This window comes from Rhinopithecus roxellana, chromosome 14, assembly GCF_007565055.1.
Source record: "Rhinopithecus roxellana isolate Shanxi Qingling chromosome 14, ASM756505v1, whole genome shotgun sequence".
NCBI lineage: Eukaryota > Metazoa > Chordata > Mammalia > Primates > Cercopithecidae > Rhinopithecus > Rhinopithecus roxellana.
This window is the reverse complement of record NC_044562.1, coordinates 196595-205718: the sequence shown is the minus strand read 5'-3', so window position 1 is coordinate 205718 and position 9124 is coordinate 196595. Positions and strand designations below refer to the sequence as shown.

At 39.6% G+C, this 9124-nt stretch overlaps 1 pseudogene; it reads right to left on the bottom strand.

Moving 5' to 3' along the window:
- Positions 1 to 7344: 7344 nt before the first annotated feature.
- On the bottom strand, positions 7345 to 8824 carry LOC104672445 (annotated as a pseudogene).
- Positions 8825 to 9124: the final 300 nt, after the last annotated feature.

Here is a 9124-nt window from a genome sequence, read left to right as displayed (position 1 = left end):
AGCAGGTTGTTCAGTTTCCATGTAGTTGAGCGGTTTTGATTGAGTTTCTTAGTCCTGAGTTCTAGTTTGATTGCACTGTGGTCTGAGAGACAGTTTGTTATAATTTCTGTTCTTTTACATTTGCTGAGGAGTACTTTACTTCCAATTATGTGGTCAATTTTGGAATAAGTGCGATGTGGTGCTGAGAAGAATGTATATTCTGTTGATTTGGGGTGGAGAGTTCTATAGATGTCTATTAGGTCCGCTTGGTGCAGAGATGAGTTCAATTCCTGGATATCCTTGTTAACTTTCTGTCTCGTTGATCTGTCTAATGTTGACAGCGGAGTGTTGAAGTCCCCCATTATTATTGTATGGGAGTCTAAGTCTCTTTGTAAGTCTCTAAGGACTTGCTTTATGAATCTGGGTGCTCCTGTATTGGGTGCATATATATTTAGGAGAGTTAGCTCTTCCTGTTGAATTGATCCCTTTACCATTATGTAATGGCCTTCTTTGTCTCTTTTGATCTTTGATGGTTTAAAGTCTGTTTTATCAGAGACTAGGATTGCAACCCCTGCTTTTTTTTGTTCTCCATTTGCTTGGTAGATCTTCCTCCATCCCTTTATTTTGAGCCTATGTATGTCTCTGCATGTGAGATGGGTCTCCTGAATACAGCAGACTGATGGGTCTTGACTCTTTATCCAGTTTGCCAGTCTGTGTCTTTTAATTGGAGCATTTAGTCCATTAACATTTAAGGTTAATATTGTTATGTGTGAACTTGATCCTGCCATTATGATATTAACTGGTTATTTTGCTCGTTAGTTGATGCAGTTTCTTCCTAGCCTCGATGGTCTTTACATTTTGCCAAGTTTTTGCGATGGCTGGTACCGGTTGTTCCTTTCCATGTTTAGGGCTTCCTTCAGGGTCTCTTGTAAGGCAGGCCTGGTGGTGACAAAATCTCTAAGCATTTGCTTATCTGTAAAGGATTTTATTTCTCCTTCACTTATGAAACTTAGTTTGGCTGGATATGAAATTCTGGGTTGAAAATTCTTTTCTTTAAGAACGTTGAATATTGGCCCCCACTCTCTTCTGGCTTGTAGAGTTTCTGCCGAGAGATCTGCTGTTAGTCTGATGGGCTTCCCTTTGTGGGTGACCCGACCTTTCTCTCTGGCTGCCCTTAAGATTTTTTCCTTCATTTCAACTTTGGTGAATCTGGCAATTATGTGTCTTGGAGTTGCTCTTCTGGAGGAGTATCTTTGTGGCGTTCTCTGTATTTCCTGAATTTGAATGTTGGCCTGCCCTACTAGGTTGGGGAAGTTCTCCTGGATGATATCCTGAAGAGTGTTTTCCAACTTGGTTCCATTTTCCCCCTCACTTTCAGGCACCCCAATCAGACGTAGATTTGGTCTTTTTACGTAATCCCATACTTCTTGCAGGCTTTGCTCATTTCTTTTTCTTCTTTTTTCTTTTGGTTTCTCTTCTCGCTTCATTTCATTCATTTGATCTTCAATCGCTGATACTCTTTCTTCCAGTTGATCGAGTCGGTTACTGAAGCTTGTGCATTTGTCACGTATTTCTCGTGTCATGGTTTTCATCTCTGTCATTTCGTTTATGATCTTCTCTGCATTAATGAGTCTAGCTGTCAATTCTTCCACTCTTTTTTCAAGATTTTTAGTTTCTTTGCGCTGGGTACGTAATTCCTCCTTTAGCTCTGATAAGTTTGATGGACTGAAGCCTTCTTCTCTCCTCTCGTCCAAGTCATTCTCTGACCAGCTTTGATCCGTTGCTGGTGATGGGCTGCGCTCCTTTGCAGGGGGAGATGCGCTCTTATTTTTTGAATTTCCAGCTTTTCTGCCCTGCTTCTTCCCCATCTTTGTGGTTTTATCTGTCTCTGGTCTTTGATGGTGGTGACGAACTGATGGGGTTTTGGTATAGGTGTCCTTCCTGTTTGATAGTTTTCCTTCTGACAGTCAGAAGGACTCTCTGTTGGTCTGTTGGAGATTGCTTGAGGTCCACTCCAGACCCTGTTTGCCTGGGTATCAGCAGCAGAGGTTGCCGAAGATAGAATATTGCTGAACAGCGAGTGTACCTGTCTGATTCTTCCTTTGGAAGTGTCCTCTCAGGGGTGTACTCCACCCTGTGAGGTGTGGGGTGTCAGACTGCCCCTAGTGGGGGATTTCTCCCAGCTAGGCTACTCAGGGGTCAGGGACACACCTGAGCAGGCAGTCTGTCCGTTCTCAGATCTCAACCTCCGCGTTGGGAGATCCGCGGCTCTCCCCAAAGCTGTCAGACAGAGTCGTTCGCGTCTGCACCGGCTCCCGCTACTTCCCCTGTTGGTCTTCAGCTGTGCGCTGTCCCCAGAGGTGGAGACTACAGAGACAGGCAGGCTTCCTTGAGCTGCTGTGAGCTCCACCCAGTTCGAGCTTCCCAGCGGCTTTGTTTACCTACTTAAGCCTCAGCAATGGCGGGCGCCCCTCCCCCAGCCTCGCTGCTGCCTTGCGGATAGATCGCGGCAGACTGCTGTGTTAGCAGTGAGGGAGGCTTCGTGGGCGTGGGACCCTCCCGGCCAGGTGTGGGATATATTCTCCTGGAATGCCTGTATGCTTACAGCGCAGTATTGGGGTGGGAGTTACCCGATTTTCCAGGTGTTGTGTGTCTCAGTTCCCCTGGCTAGGAAAACGGATCCCCTTCCCCCTTGCGCTTCCAGGTGAGGCGATGCCTCGCCCTGCTTCAGCTCTCGCTGGTCAGGCTGCAGCAGCTGACCAGCACCGATTGTCCGGCACTCCCTAGTGAGATGACCCCAGTACCTCAGTTGAAAATGCAGAAATCACTGGTCTTCTGTGTGGCTCGCGCTGGGAGTTGGAGACTGGAGTTGTTCCTATTCGGCCATCTTGCTCCGCCCCCCCTGAAGTGTATATTTATTTAGAGGAGTCCAGAATGTAAAATCAGAAGTAGGGTTAGAGCACTGGCTGTATCGTGTACCAGCTATACAAACCTGAGGTGGAGATTCTGAAAATATCCATTTTACAGGGTTATTTTGAGCATTAAATGAGATTAATATAACTAAATGAGATTAATATGATTAATAAATATAATTAATATAATATAATATAATATAAATTAATATAATTAATATTGTACAATAAATATTCAGTAAATGTAAGCTTCATCTTGAAACTCTGAGCTGAGTTTATTAAAAAAAACAACAAATGTTATAACTTTATGGGCTATCATTACCCCAGGAAAAAATACCTGACATGTATAAAATTGACTTTGTGCCTTTCTCACCATTGGTTCAGTGTTTGTTTTTTCCTGCATATTTCTCAACCTGGTTTCATAGAAATTTGAGGTGAGCTTACTTAAATTGGCTCATATTTTCCACTGACTAGCTGTGTAGCCTTAAGCGAGCTATTTAATATCTTTGAGATTCAATTTCTCCTCATCCTCCTTACCTAAAATGAGGATGATAATAATACCTACCTAACAGTGCTCTTATGAGGATTAAGGGATTATGTATGTAAAGTACTTAGCAGGGCATCTAGCATATTTTAAGTTCTTAAATACCAGTTCATTAAGGTTCTCCTCTGTCTCTTCTTTTAAGCCTTGCTTCCTATGGTCAGTCAATCATGTAGGGTGTGGTTATGCTACATAATTTTCAGGTTTCCTTGAAAATTTATCAAAAAAATCTACTAAAGAATATGGCAGAATTTGTTATACTCTATGCCCAGGACATTTACATTTTGTTGGAGTTTTGAAATCACCTTCCTCCTCCTACACACACACACACACACACACGTACACACACACACACACGAAAACTTAAAGAAATTTGTCTTTGGTAATAAGCTCAAGACCCCCTTTCCCCCCAAAAAACAACAAAAACAAACAAGGGCAGAAAATCTTTTTTTAATCTTTCAAATGATGCCATGTAGATACTATGTAATTATCCTAGTTTTGACATAGTTGTCCCCTTTAAATATATCTGTACTAACATCCTCTCTTGCCCCTAGTATCAATTCAGTCTATAGATTTTTTGGAGAGGAGGGGAGAAAAAATGTCTAGGTTTCTTTTGTGTTATTGTCTGAACTGGAAAAGTAGTTGTGTTACTGTAAAAATCTGACATGCAGCTCAAGAAGAAAAAGATGTCTGTTCCCATAACTCTACTCTGAGCTCTTACAGTCAGTATAAGTCTGCCTTTTTTAGCATTGAAATTCACCATGTTTTTTGTTTTTTTATTTTTTTCTATTTGTTTTCTTTGCTGCTGCTGTATACAGGCAGAGTGAGTAAAGCTCTTCCCACACTGCATCTGAAAGTTCTTTCCTGCCATACCTAGCAACTTAAACAAGCACCACTTCTCTTTTTATTGGTTTATCCCTTGCTCATTATTTTACCTTTATCTATATTCTTCTGCATTTCATCGGTGTCTTTGATCAGGCTGTACTCTGACCTATTTCTATCTTGAATAGGTTTTATTCACAGACTTTTCCCACCTTTCCTAACCTTTCTCAGAGTCAGTTATTTTTCCAAAGGGTCAACAGCTATGGAATTCCCTATGCTAACTTCAAATAGTGACCTCTTTAAATAAACATTGCTAAAAGGAGTTGTTCGAAGACGATTGTGAGGTCTAAATAAAGCTGGGCTTAGTCAACCTTGTGAAGCAGTTGCAGTTTATCTTTCTCTTTCTTCTCTTCTATAAGAATATGACTATCCTATATTTCATTGTCCTAGGGCTTGGCTTTAGCTGGTTGACATCAATGCTTAAAAGTTGAGTTAATATGGGTCTTTATAGTCTTCATTCCTCTCTCTCTCTCTCTCTCTCTCTCTCTCTCTCTCTCTCTCTCTCTCATTACTAGCATTTTCACTTACCTTATTTTAAGAATTGAAAAATATTTTTAAAAATATAATTTAATATCTTTGAAATTGAGATAAATCTTAGAGTTGATGATATGCCACAGTTAAATTGGCAATATATTTTTCCTTTAACTGTACATATAATAGTGACAGGTTTTATAATTGATGACATCTCTTAGATTCAGTGAAGTCAGAAATAAGTAAGTCCTAGAAAGCACAAGACATTGGTTGGTGGAAGTCAATCCCTAATAGTGGAATTTCAGGCACAATTGAATCGTAATGGGAGTGTTAATTTTGGCCAGGGAGTAACAACCTTACTTTCTCCAGACTCTATTCTGCAGGTGACTGCTGACTCCAGCTATAAACCAGCTGGCCCTGACTCCAAAAGAAGCAACTCAGAATTTAACTGATGCAAGCAGCTTGCATTGCAGGGATGGAAAGGCTGACATTATTTCCATAGGAAAAGTTTCTGCTATTTAGGAATATGCTAAAATAGTTTAAAGGAATGTAAATGAAGAGTAAGAATGAGTATAGAGTGTGTTCCAGGGGGACTCGCTCTGCTTAGTTTAGCAACAGGTCAGCAGGATTTGTAAAATATTTTAAATGAAAAGCTATACAGAGCTTTTATACTTATTCCTAGCATTAATTCTTTCTTCCTTATGACGATTGCATGAAGTTTCTCTTCATAAAGCAGAAGTGTGACACTTTGTCAATGTAAATGGGATAAAATAACATGCACAATCTGTTCAGTTTTTTTGTCATTAAACTACTTGATTTAATCATCATATAGCCTGTGTCCTCTATTTCTTTTCTAGTTATTCATTCATGACTTGGAAATCTAGGAGAAATATTTCCACTTGTGCAAAAATGACACTGCCATGTCTTGCATCTGACATGGGTTTAACTGACCATGTACCTTTAGAAATCGTTGGGCTCTAGGGACTACATGCTTGCAATAGGAAGAATTTGCCACTAGAGTGTAATCTTGCAAATTAGCAGCAGAACAGAAGCCCACTTCTCTTCCCAGTGAATTCTGTAGTCGCAAGACAAAAAAAAAGTTATTTTTTCCTAAAATTATAACCATATATTTCTACCAAAATATAAGTAATTTATATTATCCTATTAGTCAATTATTGTATTGCTATGAAGACATAACTGAGACTGAGTAATTGATAAAGAAAAGAGGTTTATTTGGCTCACAGTCCTGCTGGCTATACAGGAAGCATAGGACCAGCATCTGAATCTGGTGAGGGCCTCAGGAAGCTTCTAATTATGGCAGAAGGTGAAGGGGGTACAGTTATGTCACATGGTGAGAGTGGGAGCAAGGGAGAGAAGAGGAAGTTCCAGGCTCTTATAAATAACCAGATCTCATGTGAACTCACAGAGTGAGAACACACTCATTATCATGAGGACAGCAGCAAATTATTCATGAGGGATCCACCATCATGACCAAACACATCCCACCAGGCCCCGCCTCCAACATTGACAATCACATTTCAACAAGAGATTTGGAGTGGACAAATATCCAAACCATATCAATTATTAAAGTTTAATTATTTAAAATCATGAATCAAAATTAGAATATAGGTTAAACTGTAGACTGTTACTTTCCAGACAATCATAAAATATTTATGAATCCTATCTTAGAGAGGAGGTCAACATTCTCTGAATTTTTAAATCTTCCACAATTATTTCTGCCAAGGTTGATTGATGGACCACATTTGGATATGATTAGACTTGATGACGTTTATGGTTCCTCTGATTTTTTTCAGATCTGAAAATATCTTTTTTTTTTAGAAAATAGATTCCAGGCAGGTTAAAAAGTAACAATAGAGGGTATCTATGCAGAATTGTAGTCATTCAAAGCATTCGAGAAATATGGGAGTATAAATATCTGGAAACCGTCTCTTAGTTTTCAAAACAAAAGGTGTAAGTCATTCCTAACTAATTTGAGCTTTATAGCATTTTCCCAGACATAAAGGGGAAAAGCAGTTAACATTTGAAAGTTCTGAAAGTTTTTTATTTGGTTCATTACATTAGACTGTTTACCTTTGATCAAATTCCTTCTTTTTTACTATTTTATTTTTATTTCTTTTGAAACGGAGTCTTACTCTGTCAGCCAGGCTGTAGTTCAGTGGTGCAATCTTGGCTTTCTGCAACCTCTGCCTCCTGAGTTCAAGAGATACTCGTGCCTCAGTCTTCCGAGTAGCTGGGACTACAGGCGTGTGCCATGACGCCCTGCTAATTTTTGTATTTTTAGTGGAGATGGGGTTTCACCATGTTGACCAGGCTGGTCTCAAACTCCTGACCTCAGGTGATCCACCTGACTCGGCCTCCCAAAGTGCTAGGATTACAGGTGTGAACCACCGTGCATGGCCTAATTTCTTCTTTTTAAAACACAGATAAAAATATTATACAAGTCCACTGTTAAAGTAGACAACATGCTGTAAATTAATTCTGGTACGTATTCCAAAAAAGCTTAGAAAATAAAGGTGTTAAAGTTACTTTGGAATATGTTTAATAGTCATCTCCTCTGCTGACAGCTTCTTTACATGCTGGATGCAACAGTATGGTATGTTCAAATTGCACCCTGTATGATCCTTTAGTGTCACACAATGGTGGATACAATTTCCAAGTCACAGATTCTTCAGAGCCATCAAGAATTTCCTTTCTCCCAAGCAATCCAACCATCTGTGGCAGAGGATGAGGATGCCAAAATTTTCATTGATGACATTTGACAATTGTTTTGTTCTTGGAAACCTTATTGGTACATGTCCAACATCAAAATTTTTCATGTAATGTGAACATCCCATATCATCGTGAAATCTTTTCCTGTACTGTCAAAGTTTTCCATTGCATACACTTCCTTTCCTCCATTCTCGTTGCCTCTCCTCCTTTCGCAATGGACGCTGTTTTCCTGGAATGTGTTCTATATTTCCCAATTGAGTGTTCATTTAGATTATGATTGGTTTCGCTTGTTATGTCTTCCCATCTATTTCAACTTCATAGGACTCCATAACTTTTTGGATGGCCTCACCAACATCACACAGATGAACATCTATTCCAGCACACTTCATTCCAGTACGAGTAGCATCTTTTACAGATTTTAATAATGTATCATAATTGAGATTAAAAGTGACAGTAAGACCACAGTCAATAGTCAATATTCCTACCGTTTATACTGATTCCGAAATCTATTTTACAGATGTCATCCTACTGTATTAGTGTTGGGTCACCAGCAATGGGAGTATAATGGGCAGCACAATTATTGAGAGAACATCCAGCAGGAAATGCTAGGCCTGCATTTAATCCATTCTCTTTTATTAGATTGTGTGAACAGTTTTCCAACTTTTCACAGATTTCCATCATCCCAGGCTTGATCCAGCTCATTACATATTTTCTAACTTGTTGATGTGCTTCTGCAGCTTCTCAAAAGTCATTCCAAATATCTTCACTAGCCTGATATAACACTTTCTTTCCTTCACTCATAATTCTCCATCCATCTTGTGTGGGTGGGTATTCACATTCTTGTCCTTTAGGAAATACACTATTAGGATATAGTCACATATTGGAACTGAAGGAGGGTCTGTTTGAATTTTGGTTCTCTCTTGTTCTTTTCTTCTTCTTCTTCTTCTTCTTCTTCTTCTTCTTCTTCTTCTTCTTCTTCTTCTTCTTCTTCTTTCTTTCTTTCTAGTTGCTCCATCTCCATTACCATCTCCATCTTCATCATCATCATCTCTTTCTTTCTCTTCCAACGCTTGTCTTTCCAACTGTCTTGTTCCTTCATCCACTGAGGCTCTTAATACTTTATCAGTTACCTGCTGCCCTGCTGCAGCCCCTTTACTCTTCTTTTTCTTCCATCTGTTTCTCTTGGCTGCTTCCTCAGCTGTAGAGGCAGCTTCCTCCTCCCTGTCATCTGGATCCAGGTTGCCATTCAGGTGACTCCCAGAGGAGGCAGGTGGCTCCCGAAGGTTGCTGCCTCCTCCATGCCTGCCATGTTGCCTGAAAGTTTCCTCTGAATTTTAAGGGTAAATGTTTTCTAATCACCTGAATTTAATATTGTCTCTAAGTGTATCCTCTATATTCTAAGATTTGATGCAATGTACAAAGAACCTCTTTCTTGAATCAGAAACATTCCAGTACCTTTCACTTAACTTTGAAAATCAATGTTAGCCTATTATGCAAGTTTTAGTGACAGTATATCTTTCTATGAACAAACCAGAACTTAACACTTCTGTCTGTGAATTCGAAGTTGTAGTTGTTCATGCTAAAGGAAAGAAAGGTGCTAGAAGAACAA